Here is a 7990-nt window from a genome sequence, read left to right as displayed (position 1 = left end):
TCCAGCAGCCCCGCCCCCCGCCTGGCTTCGCTTCCCTCTGGCCCCGCCCACTCCCGCCTGGCGGCAGCGCTCCGCACAGGTGACATGCGGGCCGCGTAGCTTAGCAACGCTGACTCTACGGGCGTTCGGAGAAGTATTTGGGTTAGTGTGCACGCGAGCAACATTTTGATGGATGCGGACAGTATGCTTTTGGGGGATAAATACTTTTTTAACTGGACTTTTAGGTGAACGTTATACTCTTGAAAGTTCACTTTTAATTTCACAAACCAAAGACAAACGCCCTGGCGGTTTCTGTGCTTCTTAAGGCCTGCTACGCCACTTTGCGTCTCCCGTCATCACGCCTTTTCATATTTTTATCTACATTTTATCTATATATTTCGATTTTCCCTGATCCACCTTGTATAGAATCTGGAAAAGGATTAGTTTCCATCACTGTCAATATGAATGACCACTCTGTAGAACTACTTACTGTATGTATCCTGTAATTCACTCTGAGGTACAGTGCCATTTCACTCAAGAAGTAGGGCTTTTATTTGAAAGTAAGGCTAGTAAATTCATTTCAGAATCATCTATTACCGTCGTCAAACAAGGCTTTTACTGTTTGTCGGTAAGACTGCTCTGAAGGACACTGATAGCAACAGATGATTATTTTAAGCAAAACAGGAACACGTTTCCAGAGAGACCTGTGTGTGAGCCGTCTGATAAGAGAGGAAGGCAAGCTGGCTGCATTGTGTTTTCTGTACCTCCTGCTCAGATACTGTTGATCTTTTTGACAAAAAAAAACATCACTCGCAGTATAGCATTGTGAATAAGCAGAAATGTTTCGGAACAATGCGATCAGAATTGCTGTTCAGAGGCGGCACCTCATGATGTGTGTTTCAGTTCTCTGAAGTTGAATCTTATTTCAAGAAAACAAGGGCATGTTTTTTTTTTCCCCCTACTAATAAGTTTCACTGCGCCGGTGTGTTTGTTAAACACGCGTTTTAGTTTACCCCGTAACATCTTCTCCCTAATGTTCTCAAATGATATTTCCAGTAAGTATTTACATACACACAGAACAGAGACTAATTTCATTGCTGTTCCCTCACCGCCCCGTCACCGTAGTTACGAAAGAGTAGTGCAGATACTGTAGCTCTGCGACTGAACACCTCTGTTCCCTGAGCGGGTAGAGTTCGGGCAGGTGCCCTCCACAGCTTGGCAGATCCCAAATGTTTTATATTCCGTGCCCACTACTACCACGGGGGTTTCGTGTCGTGGGTGGGCCATGGCGACGTGCCGACTGAGCTCTGGGCTACATCATGAGCAGGCAGAAAGGTACGCAGTGTTCCTTCGATAACAATACATTATAGACTGCTTACACCGGTAAGAACTGAGGAATGGTGTCATTCTGTCCGCAGTGCTCATTATCTCTCACCAGCTACTGTTACTGCACAAAGTGCGGCGACCCGTATTACTAGGCTGTGGTGTGATTTCCCTTTTCTCAGGAGCATTCAGCAAGGCCAATACCGCCATCTAGTGCTCGGTTACATTTTTGCAATATTACTGGAATTGAGGGCACACGTAACACAGTGCATGACAAATCTGCGTAACCCTGTTCCTGGAGAACCACAGTCCAGCAGGTCTTGTTGGAAAGACTTGAACGACGTGGGTTTAGTAAATGAACTTTTAAGCAAGGCTAAAAGCGACAGGGTGCTGGTATTTGCATTTCAGTTCATCTGAAAACTGCTTAATTAACTGAAGGAAACCGCCCATTTCAGTGGTCAGAATGAAAACAAGATTCTAGAAACGTTGGTTTAAGGATGGCCTATATAATCATCTGGATAGGGGCTCTGTATACTTCTCGTATATATCTGCCTTCCTACAGAAAAAAATGAAAAATTATTATTAATAATAATTATTATAATTGGCTGCACATGACCAATCTGTAGAACATTTCCAGTCTTCTAAAAATAATTTGCTTTTACACCCACATTTCTGAGTGTAACCTATTAATACTTTGTGAATGCTTGCTGTGATTAATATACGATCTGTAGTGTTCAAACGAGCTTGCGATGTATGTATACATATTGCGCTTTTCATTGTTTCTTTCCTGACTGTTGTTTGCTGCCAAGTCACTTTCTAGAAGACCAGAGATGGGAAGAATTCTTGTTAAAAGCATGCGGCACTATGAGGTCCAACAAAGATGGTGTGAGAAGAGAGGGCCAGTAGTGTAATGTAATAAGCCCAGGTCTTTGAAGTGTGTTGTTATGGGGAGCAGAAAAGAGGTTTCAGGAACACTCAGTCAAAACCAGCTGCCCCTGCTTTGTTGTGCTCTGTGTTTTCGTTTCTTGATCTGTGGGAGTGGGAAAACTAGATGTGTAGGGGCAAACTTTAATCTTAACTCCTCGGCACTGTATAATGTTACAAACACAATGGAGCATTGTTCTCGGTAGATATGTCCCAGCTGGGCTGGACAGAGCATGCTCAGTACAGCGCAGGGGCTCTTCAGTGCTGACCCAATGCAGGCAATCTTTCACTCAAATATCTTAGCTGGCCCAGTTTGCTCTACGGACTTAGAAGAAGCACTGCATGCTGAAGTGTTAATGTGAGGATAATTTTTCATTTGAATTTGGGCTTTTACCAGTTTGTTACCACATCACATCAGTAATTTTGTATTCCATAAAGCCACAAAGATACACGACATTACACAGCTTCAGATTGTTAAGCTCTAGGAATCCGAAACAGAAATGTTAGATTTGTTTTGTGGTATTGGCAGGCATAAGTGCAAGCTTAGATGAAAAAAAGACTTTCAGACAAGCATTGTTGAAATCTTTCACTGTTCTGTCGTCTTCAGTGAATTCTGCGAGACTGCAAATCCAATTTTAATGTTTTGTTGGAATTTGCTGCAAAACAGAGAAACAGTCACAGTTTCCTTGGACGTAAACAGAAAAGGCTACACAATCGAGCAACAAAATTCAGAATAGGGTAATCTCAGCCTCTGTAAACTACAAAGCAAATAGGTTGTTACCCGACAATACAATATAGAGGGGCCCGTATTTTTGCTTAGAATAAACAGGCAGCAGAAAGAGATACACCAGCCAAGAGCAGGCTGTCAACAGCCACCCCGAGGACAGCCCACACGTGCAGGAAAGGTCTGTTCAAGGCATGGAGGCAGGGAGGAATTCAGAACTCAAACATGGTGGTCCTGCCTTTAAATCAAACAATCCAGTCCCTTTAGGTAACCGCAAGTAAACATCTGATGACATAATACAGGAGTGCAGAAGAAGAAATGAGCTGCTAGCTATTGGATGCGTTTGTTGTTGAAAAGAAATGTGATGGTCAGAAAATTAAAAGTATGTCTTGTGCTGTACAAGCCCCAGACCTGGTGTTGTATGTGGACTGTAAACAATAACAAAAAAAAATCTATTTATCACTGCTGCCAAAGTACAACTTGGTGTCTATCTAATCCGTTACCGGACTCTTTAGAAATCAGAAAAATATATCAAAATTAACTCCCAGTTAATGCACTCCCAGGAAACAGAGCTGTTGTGCATGCCTACCTATACACGCATACTGTAGTACACACACGCACACTCAAACAGATGAACTTCATTGTGCAGCTGTTGTAGGCTTTACAAGTCCAGTCCTTGGGGACGAGATGTGGGTTTCGAAATGTTTTAATAACTGAGCAAGCAGGGCTTTTGTAAATGTAAAAAAAATGTGTAGAATGTTTGGTTGTGTGTGAGAAGGAAGAACTGAAGCTAGGCACCTTTAAGCAGAATCATCTTTAGCCTCCTTGTTATCTGAGTTTTTTCTTTGTGTAAACAGCCAGTGTCTTGAGGACTATGATCCTGTTTCTTGTAACAGTAAAATGCTCCAGGAGCACATAGAGAAGGTATTCTACCTATTTTCACTGCTGTTAACTTGGCTTTAAAACACAGCATATGGTCTCTCAGCCAGAAAATAAATAGCTTTGTGATGGCTAGAACATGTCTGTCACATTCGCAGCCCCCTCCTGTGTTCCCAGACAATTACTTTTAGTTACAAATCCACAGAAATATGCCACAAGCCGTTCTGAATGTTAATTTTGAAGAAGGGGACTACAGTCAGAAAAAAAGATAAAATATGCTGCTTTTTAGGTTAACGGGATGAAAAGAAGCAAAAACACTTGAATTGCTATCAAAACAATTCAGAGTTGTCAGGACAATGGCCAATTTTCTTCTTTAGAGCAAGTATCCAATGTTTGAGATTAGGAATGACTAAATCACCAGCTTTCACTCTTTGTAGGTTTTCTGAAGACAAACCAAGACGCTGCCCAGGACATCTTGTTTTGGTGCATATTATATATTTATTGATAAAGCAAAGATGCAGTTTTGCTCTGCGAATCTGGAAGAGCCCTTTGTTCTGGCCAGTCTCGTATCTCTCCTCGAATCTGATCTCGGCCGTGTGTTTCACAGCGGGGTCTCTGAACACACTGTTGTTGACAGTGGTCTTCCCAAGCGGTAGGTCAACACTGTTCAGGTGGTTGTCAGCACATACTTTGTCAAAGGCCTTGCTTGGACCTCTTGGCGACAGACTTGTTGCCTATGGCAGTGGTCACTTTCTGAGGGCAATGGCCAGACTGGCTGACCAGGCCCTGGCTGTAGGGATGCTCAAAAATGCCATTATCACTATTTTTTTTTTAATTATACCCTTGTGCCTGGAATAGTTTTTAAATATTCCAATAAAATAGTCCATTATTTCCCTGTGGTACACATGTGTGTATCATGCATTTATTCATAAACTAAAATTGTACTCACTCCTGATTGCATTTTTACAGGACTCTGCTAATACATGACACCATTTTGTAGTTGGAATGAAACAAATTCTTGTTGTCATGAACATGATATGACTTAGAACTGAGCAGGACAAATACATTTGCTGCTCCAAGTAAGAACACAAAGCATGATTTAAAAACCTCTTCAGTGACATATTCAGTAAGCTGTAGCACTGGTCAAATTTAATTGACCAAAAATACTGACCAAAAAATATGTCCTAGTGGTTTTCACAATGTCCCACTTTAACACCAGCAGCACAACAGCAACCCTTTCAAGTATTTTCATTACTAGACTTAAGAGATTTCATGAACGCCCTTCTCAATTGTGTTTTGAAATCTTAGTTACATTAAGCAACATTAAATATTTTTTCTAATTTATCTTTCTCTTTCAGCATATCCATAATTGGCAGAGCCAATTATATACATCTATGATGAAACACACAGAAGGCTATCAGGTTTCAAGAAGCCTTTGGAGTCAAGAGAATACTTCAGAAATTGTTTTGTCTTGAATGTTGTCAACAAAATATACAGAGCATAATGTTTCTTCTTCAGCAGTATGGCAGATGACTGCAAGAAATGACTTTATTTGTGTTAATTGATGCTCGCCAGAAGAACAAAGACATTCATACTTGATGTAAAACTGCAAAAGAACAAACATGTAATGGGTTTGTAATTAAATTATGCCACATCACACAGCCTGTAACAAGTGAAATCTATGCAAGGACTGAAAAGCAGCACTGAAACTAACATGATTGCTTAAAGAAGCCAAGCATTTGAAATCCCTGTTAACTGGTAAAAAAACTGCTTTTCACTACATAAATATTTTTTATTTTTATTTATTTATAAAAGAATTTAGAAGTAAAACATACGTATTTATCTGATCTTTTCATTTAGTTTACTGTTGCACATTTTTAGAATTATTTAAATTATGCCAGCAAGAGTGGGGTATAAAATAGTCAAAATGTAGGGTTTGGTTTCATTTTTTTAGAATTAAAATAAAATTCTTTACAACAAAGTAAATCCTGACAGAATTACTCTGCAGTACATACTGTATTTTTAAAATTGTGTTAAATTGGAATCAACATATTAACCAAAAAAATGTCTGGACTCTCAATTAACAGCTTTTCTATTCTTTGGGAATATCAGCTACCAAGAAAGCTCAATAAATCATGCTATCCCACATGCACACACTGTTATTTTATACTTGCATGTATTGTATTTTTTAAAAGTTATCAATTACTTCATTGAAGCAAGATGCATTGCTAATTGTTTAATACTGTATGTAAATAAGCCTGTGCTTTGCATTTTCTGAGATGTCAAATCTTGAAAAAGGACTGTAGACTGAAATGTGGGCTTTGAAATCAACAGGTGATTTTTGTAGTGAAGTCCATGACTTGTTACAAATACAATAATGGATTGGTCTTGTCATAAAGTTCGGATTCATGGTAGACAATCATCATTGACTGAGATACAATGGTATCACAGGACAGAGACAAAATGGAGCCAAGAAAATTCTTCCCCAAATGTTAAAACCTACTTTACTAAAGTGCTTTAGATCTACAGTAAATGGACAGTAGGAAAGCAATATGTAGCAATAATGCAATATAGCAATAATGTTATGAGCTTGACTTGCCCTTTTTCATGTTCTGATGTTTTTGTGTTATATTGTCACAGAAGCCCAATTATTTAAAAAATCGTAACGTAACCATTCAGGTATCATCTGCAGAATTTACCTGTAGCACAGGCCAGGCATGATCTCTCTTGAAGTGCCTTATCTTCTTTTTGATCTTCAAATTGAGCAGCACAGGTCTTAGGAAGGCTGAGCCCAGAAATCAAACTGCATGTAGGGTTTAGATCCCTGTACTTCTTATATTTATTTTAATTGGAGGTGAGAGCTTTGATAAGCAAGAGGAGGGTTATGTGTTCTGGCCTCATAGCTGGGTGAAGCAGGGCAGGAACACCACCTTTCAACACACCACGACTTTTCGTTGCCAACTGAGCAACACAGAGATGTGACTGTGTGTGGCAAAGAGGACACTAAGAGGTCTCATAGTAATACGAAGGTCTTTATGCAGCTGTTGGCTGATCTCATTGACATAATAAAACTGATGATCTTGAGCTGGGAAATCAAACCCACATAATTAAAAACGTTTAGATGGGTATATCAGCGTATAAATTAGAAAAAACATAAAATGACTAATACGGTTAGGAAAAGTTTCAAATTTTAACTGTAAAATCGAACTGCTCATGTCTGGGAAAAAAATAGTGACTACTTGGTACAGTATGTTTCCAATTCCAATTCAGAAATGATTCAGCCTACTGTTTTCTCCTGAAGCACAACTGTTCCATTTCTCCTCAGTCTCAAGTCCAGCCTGGGTTCAAGCGATTCATTGTACTGAAGAATCCACTGGGAGATCTCTGCTCAGCTGTGGCAGTATTTCTGTGCAGCACATGGTTATTCTACTAATACCATCATGCTCCAAGTCACATCAGACAGGCTTGGAGTGTTCTGAATTACATTTTCTCCGCGGGAGTGCAGCACAAGTTTAAAGAACCAAAACGTCAAAAAAAGTCTTAACAGTTGTAATGAAAAGACCTGCTGCAACACATTTTTGACCACTTTACTTCTGAAAAGGGTGGTTTTGTGCGATTACAGGGTTGTACTTTTACTTTTAATGTGCTTCTTTTATTTAATCAGACGAACCAATCGAAAAGAGTAGGGGTGTAACCTGGCCAAGTTTCCCATTGGCCCCTACCAATCATGACCTCCTAATAATCCCCCTCTATGAATTGGCTTCATCACTTTGTTCTCCTCCCCACTGAGAGCTGGTGTGTGGTGAGTGTTCTGGTGCACTATGGCATCCAGGTGGGGCTGCACATTGGTGGTGGTGGAGGGGAGTCCCCATTACCTGTAAAGCGCTTTGAGTGGAGTGTCCAGAAAAGCACTATATAAGTGTAAGTAATTATTATTATTAATAGAACTATATTAATACTTTTTTAACGCACCTGCTGTGTGAGCAGCGCAAAACAGATTTTCACCTGAGAATAAGCAAGCTCTGCATGTAGCTGCCAATGGCTGATGAAGGAAGTTGATGCAGCACAATCAAGTTCTTGGTTAACTAATTCACAGATGCTTTGTTGTGTGTTTAATTAATGTACCAAATACCCATTCTACAGCATGACATTTCAGAAGAC

The sequence above is a fragment of the Lepisosteus oculatus genome, chromosome 5 (assembly GCF_040954835.1).
Source record: "Lepisosteus oculatus isolate fLepOcu1 chromosome 5, fLepOcu1.hap2, whole genome shotgun sequence".
NCBI classification, from domain to species: domain Eukaryota; kingdom Metazoa; phylum Chordata; class Actinopteri; order Semionotiformes; family Lepisosteidae; genus Lepisosteus; species Lepisosteus oculatus.
Note: the sequence above shows the minus strand (reverse complement) of the source record.